At 40.3% G+C, this 12,559-nt stretch overlaps 1 protein-coding gene across 1 annotated transcript in view; it reads left to right on the forward strand.

Annotated features, from left to right (window-relative positions):
- Positions 1–12,559, forward strand: part of LOC128644497 (succinate dehydrogenase [ubiquinone] flavoprotein subunit, mitochondrial) — a gene marked incomplete at its 3' end in the record, with an annotated part of 402,567 nt that overhangs the window by 45,140 nt on the left and 344,868 nt on the right. The gene's annotated exons all lie outside the window — the stretch shown is intronic.

A 12,559-nucleotide genomic window follows, 5' to 3' on the forward strand; every position in this document is an offset into this window, starting at 1 on the left:
ATTGTGATCTAATGCCTTAAAGCATTGTCTTATTGCACTATTAATTGTTTATACATTTAACCCCAGAAAGGGGAAGTGCAATACTGGGCAATGGGTAATAAAATGATTATATATCTTTTTAAAAAAAAATTTTCAAGTAGACTGTCCCTTATAATAATCTAAAAGTGCAGAGCGAGTGTTACTGACCATTGTTCAAAATGTGTGCTCTCTAGCCGCGGAGTTGTTATATACTGCTGACAAATACGTCAAATTTAAGTATTTGGGGGTCGATCCGATATAAATCGTCGCCCGCAAAAGCCGGCGACGCCAATATTTGCGCGGGTTTGGTATCACATATACGGCGTAACCTAGAAGTTACGCCCGTATATTTCTGCCGTCGCCCAGTTTTTTGGGCCATAGGCAGGTATACCAAACCCGCGCAGTTTGGTATCCAATATGCAGCGTAAGGACTTACGTGGCGAAAATGGAGAAAACTTACTCCATTTTCACCTCGCCACAAAAAGCAGCCGTAAGAAGCCTTACGCTGACTATTGGAGCCCCGTAACTCCCTAAACTAACTAGAAAATAAACCTAACACCTAACGCATGCGCAATGTCTATCTCCCTGTCAACCGCGATCTGCTAAAATAAACCTAACACCTAACGCATGCGCAATGTCTATCTCCCTGTCAACCGCGACCCCCCCCCCCCGAAATCCCTAATAAAGTTATTACCCCCTAAACCGCCGCTCCCGGACCCCGCCGCCATCTACATAAACTAACCTCCTACTGTGAGCCTCTAAAACCGCCGCCATCTACCTTATCTATCCCCTAATCTGACCCCTTACACCGCCGCCACCTATATAAAAATTATTAACCCCTAATCTAATCCCCCTATACCGCCGCCAGCTATATTAATATTATTAACCCCTAATGTAAGCCCCTTACACCGCCGCCATCTCTATTAAAATGATTAACCCCTAATTTAATCTACCTACCCCGCCGCCAGCTATATTATCTATATTAACCCTAAGTATATTATAGTTAATATAGGTATTACATTATATGTATTAACTATGTTAACCCTAATTATATTAGGGTTAATATAGTTAATATAGTTACTATAGTATTTATATTAACTATATTAACTCTATCTAACCCTAACACCCCTAACTAAATTTATATTAAATTAATCTAATTCATTTATAAACTAAAATATTCCTATTTAAATCTAAATACTTACCTATAAAATAAACCCTAAGATAGCTACAATAATTAATAATTACATTGTAGCTATGTTAGGGTTAATATTTATTTTACAGGTAAATTGTTAATTATTTTAACTAGGTATAATAGATATTAAATAGTTATTAACTATTTAATATCTACCTAGTTAAAATAATTACCCAATTACCTGTAAAATAAATCCTAACCTAAGTTACAAATACACCTACACTATCAATAAATTTAATAAACTACAAACATCTATCTAAAAATACAATTAAATTAACTAAACTAAATTACAAAAAAAAAAAAACACTAAATTACAAAAAATAAAAAAAAGATTACAAGATATTTAAGCTAATTACACCTATTCTAAGCCCCAAATAAAATAATAAACCCCCAAAATAAAAAAATTCCCTGCCCTATTCTAAATTAAACAAATTTCAAAGCTCTTTACCTTACCAGCCCTTAAAAGGGCCTTTTGTGGGGCATGCCCCAAAGAATTCAGCTCTTTTGCATACAACAAATACAATCCCCCCCCATTACAACCCACCACCCACATACCCCTATTCTAAAACCACCCAAACCCCCCTTAAAAAAGCCTAACACTACCCCCCTGAAGATCTCCCTACCTTGTCTTCACCACACCGGGCCGAACTCCTGATCCGATCCGGGCGATGTCTTCCTCCAAGCGGCAAAGAAGAATTCTTCCTCCGGCGATGTCTTCCTCCAAGCGGCAAAGAAGAATTCTTCCTCCGGCGATGTCTTCCTCCAAGCGGCAAAGAAGAATTCTTCCTCCGGCGACGTCTTCCTCCAAGTGGCAGCAAAGTCTTCATTCTTCCGGCGGCATCTTCAATCTTCTTTCTTCGCTCCGCCGCCGCGGAGCATCCATCCTGGCCGACTGCTGTACTTGGAATGAGGTACCTTTAAATGACGTCATCCAAGATGGCGTCCGCCGAATTCCGATTGGCTGATAGGATTCTATCAGCCAATCGGAATTAAGTTAGAAAAATCTGATTGGCTGATTGAGGTAGAAGAAAGAAGATTGAAGATGCCGCCGGAAGAATGAAGACTTTGCTGCTGCTTGGAGGAAGACGTCGCCGGAGGAAGAATTCTTCTTTGCCGCTTGGAGGAAGACATTGCCGGAGGAAGAATTCTTCTTTGCCGCTTGGAGGAAGACATCGCCGGAGGAAGAATTCTTCTTTGCCGCTTGGAGGAAGACATCGCCCTGATCGGATCAGGAGTTCGGCCCGGTGTGGTGAAGACAAGGTAGGGAGATCTTCAGGGGGGTAGTGTTAGGCTTTTTTAAGGGGGGTTTGGGTGGTTTTAGAATAGGGGTATGTGGGTGGTGGGTTGTAATGGGGGGGGGATTGTATTTGTTGTATGCAAAAGAGCTGAATTCTTTGGGGCATGCCCCACAAAAGGCCCTTTTAAGGGCTGGTAAGGTAAAGAGCTTTGAAATTTGTTTAATTTAGAATAGGGCAGGGAATTTTTTTATTTTGGGGGTTTATTATTTTATTAGGGGGCTTAGAATAGGTGTAATTAGCTTAAATATCTTGTAATCTTTTTTTTATTTTTTGTAATTTAGTGTTTGTTTTTTTTTGTAATTTAGTTTAGTTAATTTAATTGTATTTTTAGATAGATGTTTGTAGTTTATTAAATTTATTGATAGTGTAGGTGTATTTGTAACTTAGGTTAGGATTTATTTTACAGGTAATTGGGTAATTATTTTAACTAGGTAGCTATTAAATAGTTAATAACTATTTAATAGCTATTATACCTAGTTAAAATAATTAACAATTTACCTGTAAAATAAATATTAACCCTAACATAGCTACAATGTAATTATTAATTATATTGTAGCTATCTTAGGGTTTATTTTATAGGTAAGTATTTAGATTTAATAATAATATCAGGGATAGGAGGTCCTACGGAAGGAATTAGTAAATATGTAGATCATTTTTTACAGCCATTTGTCAATGACCTTCGTACTTTTGTACAAGACTCAACAGACGTAATAAAAAAACTGGATGGGATCAACATTCAGGATGACACTATTTTAGTGTCCCTGGATGTTGAATCCCTATACTCCTCTATCCCGCATGATGTGGGTCTTAAAACATGTGAAGAATTTCTCAATACAAGGGGTCTAGGCTACAAGAAACATACCAAATTTGTAATTGACTTATTAAAATTTGTGTTGGACAACAATATCTTCATCTTTGATGCAAAGTGCTACAAACAGATACAAGGTACCGCCATGGGGGCCACATGTGCACCAACCTACGCCTGTTTACACCTTGGCGGCTGGGAGAACCAAATTGTATTTGGGGACTACTCCGAAGTGGTTGATGCACATGTGGCCCTCTGGATAAGATATGTTGATGATATTCTGCTATTATGGGATGGCACTGAGGACGAATTGATGACATTTATTTCTCTTTTGAACTGTAATGACCGTAATATTTTTCTTACCTGTAATCATGACTTAAACTCAATTGATTTTCTGGATTTGAAAATTAGCAAAAAAGAAGGGAAAATTGAGACAGAAGTCTTTCGCAAACCCACGGCAACCAATAGCCTTCTCCTGGGGTCGAGCCACCACCCCACAAATTTGAAAAAGGGCATCCCCTACGGACAATTTCTGCGGCTTCGTAGAATATGTTCTGATGAAAAAACATTTAAAAAACAAGCCAAAGAGATGGCGACCCGATTCCATGATAGAGGCTACTCCAAAAGGTGCATTAAGAGAGCTCTGTATAGAGCCTCCCAACACCAAAGAAAAGACCTGTTATATAAATGTAAGAACAGAGATGACACAAATGAAGAAAATAAGATCAGGTTCATCACTAAATATAATGCCCATTGGAGCAAAGTAAAAGACACTCTGAATAAAAATTGGCATTTACTAACTAATGATACAACACTTCACCAATATGTAGGAGACTATCCACAGATGACTGCAAGGCGTTGCAATAATCTAAAAGACATGTTGGTTAAAAGTGAATTCAATAAAGTTCCAACCCATAATTGGTTGGAACAAAATGCACAGAAAATTGTAGGCAGCACTCCATGTGGCCACTGTGTTTGCTGTCAATACATGCAGAGAAGTAAAACATTCAATACAAATACAGGACATATATATAAAATCAACTCCTTCATTAACTGCTCCACAAAAGGAGTTATATATTTACTTTACTGTTCCTGTAAAAGTTTTTACGTTGGTAAAACTTTTAGAGAACTTCGCTCACGAATTTCTGAACATAGGGACGATATCAAACAATGCAATATTGACAGCCCTGTGGCAAGACACTATGCACAATTTCATGAATCTAAAACTGATGATTTGAAGTTCATTGGAATTGAATCCGTAAAACTTAGTATGCGTGGCGGGGATATTGACAATATCCTGCTACGTAAAGAAACAAAATGGATATATAAACTAAATACCTTAGCACCTCATGGCCTCAATGAAAAATTAGAGTTTGCTTCATTTTTAGCTTAATCCTCTGTGGATATGTGCACATCATCCTGTGTGTGACTACATAGTCTTTGGTAGTATCAAAAATTAAAAATTATGAATGGCGTAATTGCAATACTAAATACAAAAAACATAGTCTTATTTACGCAATCTGAACATACACACACACTAGTAATACAACAGATTAGATGTATAATATAATCTTCCAATGTATCGAATGTAAGTATGCAAGCATGAGTGTTTAAACATAAATGTATCCTTGTATATAACCCTTTGCTGTACTGATCTACAAAAAAGCAAAATGTTGCTACAAAGTATCAAAGCCGTTTTGAATGACAGATTTCTCTACCAATGACATTCACTACCAGGGCGGCCAAATTCTTATAAATCAGCACAGCTACTGACGTGACGTCAGCACCCGGAAGAAGCTCCATGCTGCTGTATTGAAAGGAGTGAAACGAGCTTTAAGACTCGTCGGTTTGCAGCACTTTGTCAGAGGACCCTCTGCCTGACTGTGGTCTACCCCTTGTCTCATCTGGATATTTCTGTGTCTCAGGAGCTACAATTCAGGGTAGAGCAACCGCGTGAAAAAGACAGGTACTCCAATGAACTGTTATCTATTTGCACTTTACACATGCCTGTGAAAAAGACGCGGCGAGGGTAAGCTCCCCTTGACTCCTGATGACCTCACGCTACTATGTACATTTAGACACGAAGGGGTAAGACTGTATCCACTTGGTCTGTGCATCTTTAAGGACATGCACTATACTGCGGATTACAATTATATATCACCTATACATGCAAAGTGACGAACATTTGCCTATTTTTGTATACTGGTGCACCAGTCCCCTGCACGGCCCATCTGACATTTTTATGCATCTTCTATATCCCTGTATGTATGTGATTGTATGTTTGGATGTATGCACTTATTTAATGTAACTTTATTAAATTTATTTGTATTTCAAGAATTCGCCCTAGTCTTTTACTCATTATATACAGCTGTGCTCTCTTTTGCCTAGACTTTTAGTTACCTGTATTTTAGGTTTCTACTCTCTTATTTACGTTGTTAGATATTCACTTTTCTAGGATGCACCTGTATCTTTTATTGACTAATTAAGAGTGCTACTCACCCTGTTTTTCTTGTGTCTTACATTTAGATTTAAATAGGAATATTTTAGTTTATAAATGAATTAGATTAATTTAATATAAATTTAGTTAGGGGTGTTAGGGTTAGATAGAGTTAATATAGTTAATATAAATACTATAGTAACTATATTAACTATATTAACCCTAATATAATTAGGGTTAATATAGTTAATATATATAATGTAATAACTATATTAACTATAATATACTTAGGGTTAATACAGATAATATAGCTGGCGGCAGGGTAGGTAGATTAAATTAGGGGTTAATCATTTTAATAGAGATGGCGGCGGTGTAAGGGGCTTACATTAGGGGTTAATAATTTTAATATAGATGGCGGCGGTGTTAGGGGCTCACTTTAGGGGGTTATAGATATAATATAGCTGGCGGCGGGGTACGGGAGCGGCGGTTTAGGGGTTAATAGCTTTTTTATTGTTAGGATAGTGAGGGGGGATAGCGGATAGAGGGTTAGACAGTGCGGGCTATGTTAGGGAGGCGTGTTAGACAGTGCGGGCTATGTTAGGGAGGCGTGTTAGACAGTGCGGGTGTTTTAGACTTTAGTCAGGTTTTATAGGCGCCGGCAGTTTCTAACGTGCCGCAAGTCACTGGCGACGCCAGAAATTTGTACTTACGCAGATTTCTGGACATCGCTGGTTTATCCGACTTACGGCACGTTAGCATCTGACGGCGACATATATGGGATGGCTCGAGTTGCGAGCTGAAACTGCGGGCGACGCCGGTTCCCTCGCTTGCGCCGCAAACTGCGATCTATATCGGATCGCGCCCCTGGTTTCTAACCTTTTGGACCACTTACCCCACCCCGCATCTTTTTTAGTATAATAAAAATGCTCACCTTTGATTTTGCAAAAAATGGGGCATATAATAAGTTTAGTCCTGATCACTAAGGCAGTTTTATTATGTCCCTATAAATGTATATTGCAAATAAGTGTTTAACACCTGCAAAAAGAGCTCCAGAACAGTAATGCACTATGGAAACTTAACTAAACACATCTGGTGAGCCAGTGACAAGAGGCATGTGTGTGAGTGTGAAGCCACCAATCAACAGCTAGCTCTCAGTAGTGTATTGAGACTGCTGAGCCTACTTAGAGAATGCAGTAAATTTGAGAGAAGTCTCTAATTGCCTAATCTATCTGAACAATGAATGTTTTATTTTTTTACTTTCATATCCCTTTAAATAAAATACCTGTTGTCCCTTTAAATTAAAATCCTGGGGGGCGGAGCTAACCGTCAAGCAGGAGAGACGTTCTTGAAAGGAGCTCTCTCTCACTTTAAAATTTTAACCATATATTAGCTGTTTTTTTCAGCCTAAGTACCAGGTTTTTTCTACAGATATTATTTATAAAACACCTGCTGAAAGTCTGCCGGGGACCAGGAGTTACCACGCCATTTGGGCGCAAAAACTTTGCCTGCTATAGGTGCTTACACCCGGCACCGATCTTACAGAGGGACTCTATCTCATACTATCCGGCCGCGAGTCTGACTGGCCACTTGCCGCTTGCTGCTGACCCCCGATCTGCCATCAACTGCCCCCTGACAGCTTATTGCCACTAACCGGAGGGTCGGGGCTCCGCTCCGGGACAGTGGTACATTGCCGCATACCAGCACAGCTGAGAAGGATCGAGTGCAGCCTACCCCCAGCCTCAAAAACTTGCAGCTACTAGGATCTCTCCTACACCCTCCCGAGGCGACTGACACCTGCTTCTAACCCGGTACCTGCCGGGGTAATTTGGGGCCTTAGGAGGAGATCTGCGCTGCTTATCTTTTGGCGCGAACTTTCGCCATATTGCGGCCTACTACACTGTGAGACCTGCTGCTCCTGAGCGGAGTGAACCGGAGCCGACTACCATCTAATCACTTTTGCGGAGGGTAAGAACCCGCTTCGGCAGGGTATATTCTAACTATACACACACTGACCAGCACACTAGGAGGGTGAGGAAAGGGAAGAAAAGTGGCTAAAGAAACGGAGGAAAACAAGTGACAAAGATAAAGGGAAGCCAGATACGCTATTCTAAGCCCAATTATATAACCCCAAGTCACGAACTTTGATCAGTCTCTATAGGTTTGTTTTCTAGAAATACCTGCACCTAAGCCTCAGCTTCATGTCACTAGATCCACTACGTGTAAGCCTGTGTACACGCAGCTCACTGCCCACGCTGTGCAAAGGAAGCAAAGTAAAAGCAAACAGCCACAGTATTGCCTCTTTGGCTGTGCATATTAACTTTCAAATACTAAGCTGAAACCCTGGACACCTAACAGCAGCTTTGTTGCTATTTAGCTTGGTACGTTTTAATAGGTGCTGTTAATCTGTATACTGTTTGGGGAGACTCAGCAAGCACCAAAAAATATGCACTCAAAATGAGCTAAAGACTTAATAATGTTGCCTGTGCAGTCTGGCAGGGAAGCCACAATCTAGCTCACACTTTGATACTCTGCCACAATACAACACAGTTTCTATGTCTCACACTGTCTTCCATGATAAACATGCATATATGTTATATAAGAGGAAAAAAGCAGTATGCTGAAGACAAATGAACACCATAATTGAGTGAAGAGAATTACAGAGTCAATGAAGGGGATATGCAATATCTGAAAAACCAATAAAGGTTCCAATAGCAAGAAAGGTCTCCTAGATAGGGGGTGTAGACACCTGTGATTATACACCCAACTAAACTAAGGTACAGACGCAAGATCAGGAAAATACAACTGACCCACCACTACGGATAACATGACTACAAGAAAGGGCTCCAAGGGTGATAAGGGGCTGAAATCCTTATCGGTCGACACATTCTTTAAATCATCTAGAACCCTTAAATCTCAAGATCATAATATGGCGGATACTGAGGAGATATGGAATCCGAAATTGAGGAGAATGCTGAAGACCTCACTCCTGCAACTAAGGCTGATCTACGAGCCCTTGTATCTAAACAAGATATAACCTCCAACTTTGAAAAATTGTGGGGAAAAATTGATAGCTTTCAAACCACAGTTACTAATAGCCTCACAGAAATCAAAACTGAGATCCTGGAATTGGGAAACCGAGTTGACTCATTAGAATCGGCCACAGATGAAATGGGAGAAGAAGTGACAACAGTCTCGAATTCCCTTGCCTCTCAATCTCAAGCTATATCAGAACTAGAAGACAAAATTGAAGACTTGGAGAATAGGAGTCGTCGCTCTAATATTAGGCTTAAAGGAATTCCTGAGACTATAGGAGCAGAAGACCTTCACAACTATCTCCAACAGCTATTTCACGCTATTCTTGGAAGTCCGGCAGATGCTGAATACCCAATTGAAAGAGCACATAGAGCCCTAAGGGCTAAACCCAAGCCAGACCAGCCACCGAGAGATGTTATCATTAAGCTCCTAAGATTCCCTGACAGAGAAAAAATCTTACTAGCCGCTAGACAAAATCCCACGTTCAAATTTCAGGGCAATATAATCCAATTCTTTCAAGATCTCTGCGTCAAAACCCTACAAAGAAGATATGCTCTGAGACCTCTAACTCTCCTTCTAAGAAAAAATAACATCCAATATCGCTGGGGATTTCCTTTTGCACTTCAGGTGATACGCAATGGCAAAACTACCACTATTAAAACCACGAGGAGATCCCAGAGATTGCAAATTTCTAGACCTGGAACCACCTGAGATTACAACCACAGAAACACTGCACCCCTCCTCTACACCATCTTCATCCAGAGGGAAACCCCAAAGGGAAAAATGGAGGACAGTGACTAAAAAGAAATCCAAAACCTGAACTGCACTACCTACAGCACTGATATGGGAAGTATTTACACCCAGAGGCTGCTAATGAAGACCGTAAGGTCACACAGGTACCAGATCTAAGGGTCTGACTTTAGTTCTTCACTCACATGAGACTGTGTTAAGCAGGCACCTCCTGTTGGGGCATAGCGCAACTAACATGTGTTAATTTTTGATATATGTATATTCAAAAGTTTAATCATTATCAAATGTTATTGTTACTGTTTTGTTATAAGTTTTTACCACCCAAATGCACGAAAACAAGTACGACTAGTATAAGTTCACCAAGGGAAGACCTACTACAGAGGCAGCATAGTTTACTAACCCAGAGGAAAGAGAGTAACACACTTGATCTGTTAGGGACCAGGGATTGGCTACTGTCTCAGAGTAGATATAGTATGCAGAATTATCTTGCCCAGAGGACTGTCTGTACCTAAAATAGTCTTGCTCTCGCATAATGCGAGAGGATTAAACACAGATATCAAGAGAAGAACAGCTATGTCAAATTACAGAGGCTAAAGGCTAATATTATCTACCTTCAGGAAACTCATTTCTTAAAAAATACTATTCCCAAATACTGGGCAAGAGATTACCCAATGCAGTTTCACTCAGCGTTAGACTCAAAAAAAAGAGGGGTCTCTATCTTAATACATTCCACACTGCCATTTACCCACAAAGAGACCATATCAGATAAAGAGGGTAGATATCTGTTGGTGTTTGGACAAATGGGAGGTGCTGAGATTCTCCTGTGTAATATATATGCCCCCAATGAACAACAAGACCAGTTTTTTAACACCCTTTCCAATTTATTAACAGGCTGGTCCAAATTGAGAATAATACTAGCAGGGGACTTTAATATAGATCTCCAGGCACTAGCTAGGCAAACACCTATTCACCAGTCTAAGAAAAAACAAAGACAAAGAGCAATGGCTAGAAACATCTGGGAAGTATTAGGTCAGCACACACTGCAGGATACCTGGAAACACCTAAATGGGGGGATGGGAGCACTACCTATTATTCATCGGCCCATGACAGCTACTCTAAAATAGACTATGTGTTTACTAGTCAGATTCTGCAACCAGTAATACGCTCCATAGACATTCACCCATGTGTGTGGTCTGACCACTCCCTAACACTGCTTACCAGGTGATCTCTCAGACCCAAAACGGACAAAGACATGGACGTACGACTCATTTTGTATTAAAGACCCACTTATCAAAGACAGAATTAAACAACCTAAACGAGTACTGGCAGATCAATGTAAACTCTACCGATGACCCTATTGCACCCTGGGCAGCACATAAGGCAGTAGTAAGAGGTATACTAATAAAAGAAAAAACACTAATTAAAAAGAAGAGAGAGGCTCTCATTACACACTTAAACACTGAAATCACTTCTCTTGAAAAACTGCACAAACTGAATGGTTCTAAAGCTACACTGACTGAGCTTATTGGCAAGAGACAAACGCTACAATCCATATTAAACGAGCAATCTGTAAAAGCTGCGCACAGATTGAAAGCAAACTACTTTGTCTTTGCCAATAAGCCTGACAAATACCTGGCAAAGAAAATCAGAGATGAATGCCAATCTTCTCCATACCAAACATCCAAACGCCAACTGGACACATAACCACACATCCTCAGGAAATTGTTGACACATTTTCCCAATTCTATAGTCAGTTATATGATGGCACAAAGGTGGTCCATAACCCCACGACAAAAGCAATTTTTGACTCTTTCTTGCAAAAAGCTAAATTGACACCGATAGATGATGAGGCTAGAGCTTCCCTAAACGCCAAGATCACAAGAGCTGAAGTGATCTCGGCCATAAAAGACCTCAAACCCGGTAAAGCCCCAGGACCTGACGGATTTCCTGGGGAATACTACAAGGCGTTCCGTGAGGCTTTGGTTCCACATTTAGTGGTGTTTGCAAACCATATAATGGAAGGGGGCAAGATACCTACTGACCTTCTTAGAGCTAAGATTGTGGTTATACCCAAACAGGGGAAAAATCCTAGTCTTTGTAGCAGCTATAGGCCCATATCCCTGATCAATCAGGACATTAAAATAGTCACAAAAATCTTGGCCAATAGATTGAAACACATCTTGCCCCGCATCATTCACCCAGATCAGGTAGGATTTATTAAGGAGAGGGAAGCCCCCGACAACATTAGAAAGATGATATCGGTGATAGATTTCCTACACGACCGAAAGGTGCCTTCTCTGATCCTATCACTGGATGCGGAGAAGGCATTTGATAGGGTGGATTGGGAATATATGCTAACTTTGCTTTCAGAACTGGGATTTGAGGGTAACTTTTTGAAGGCCATTGTAGGCTTGTACTCGACGCCAACAGCATACATCAGAGCAATAGGACACCAATCGGGTAACATATCTATCCTGAACGGGACGAGACAAGGCTGCCCACTTTCCCCCCTGATCTTTGCAATCTGCATAGAGCCACTAGCTGCTTATATACGAAACTCTACTGATATAGTGGGGAGGTCGGGAGCATACACCACAAAATTACCCTATTTGCAGATGATGTACTACTTACTATCTCGAAACCACTCCATACTTTGCCCTATGTATACCAAGCGATCCACTTATTCTCTCAGATCTCAGGCTATAAAATTAACGCAGATAAATGCGAGGCACTTCCCATCTCTATTCCAAAACACACTATTAAATTGATAGAGGCGAACTTTGACTTTAGATGGGTGCCGGAGGGATTAAAATATCTAGGAATAAAACTGAGTTCACACTCCACAAGACTCTATGAAACAAACTATATCCCCCTGTTCAAAACAATCAGATCTGACCTAGGGAAATGGAGAAAGATGGGCTTTTCTTGGTATGGAAGGCTCTCCGCTATTAAGATGACGATCCTACCGAGGATTCTATACCTGTTTAGAGTGCTTCCAATTAAAATAAATGTTACAGACATAGATA

This window comes from Bombina bombina, unplaced genomic scaffold, assembly GCF_027579735.1.
Source record: "Bombina bombina isolate aBomBom1 unplaced genomic scaffold, aBomBom1.pri scaffold_463, whole genome shotgun sequence".
NCBI classification, from domain to species: domain Eukaryota; kingdom Metazoa; phylum Chordata; class Amphibia; order Anura; family Bombinatoridae; genus Bombina; species Bombina bombina.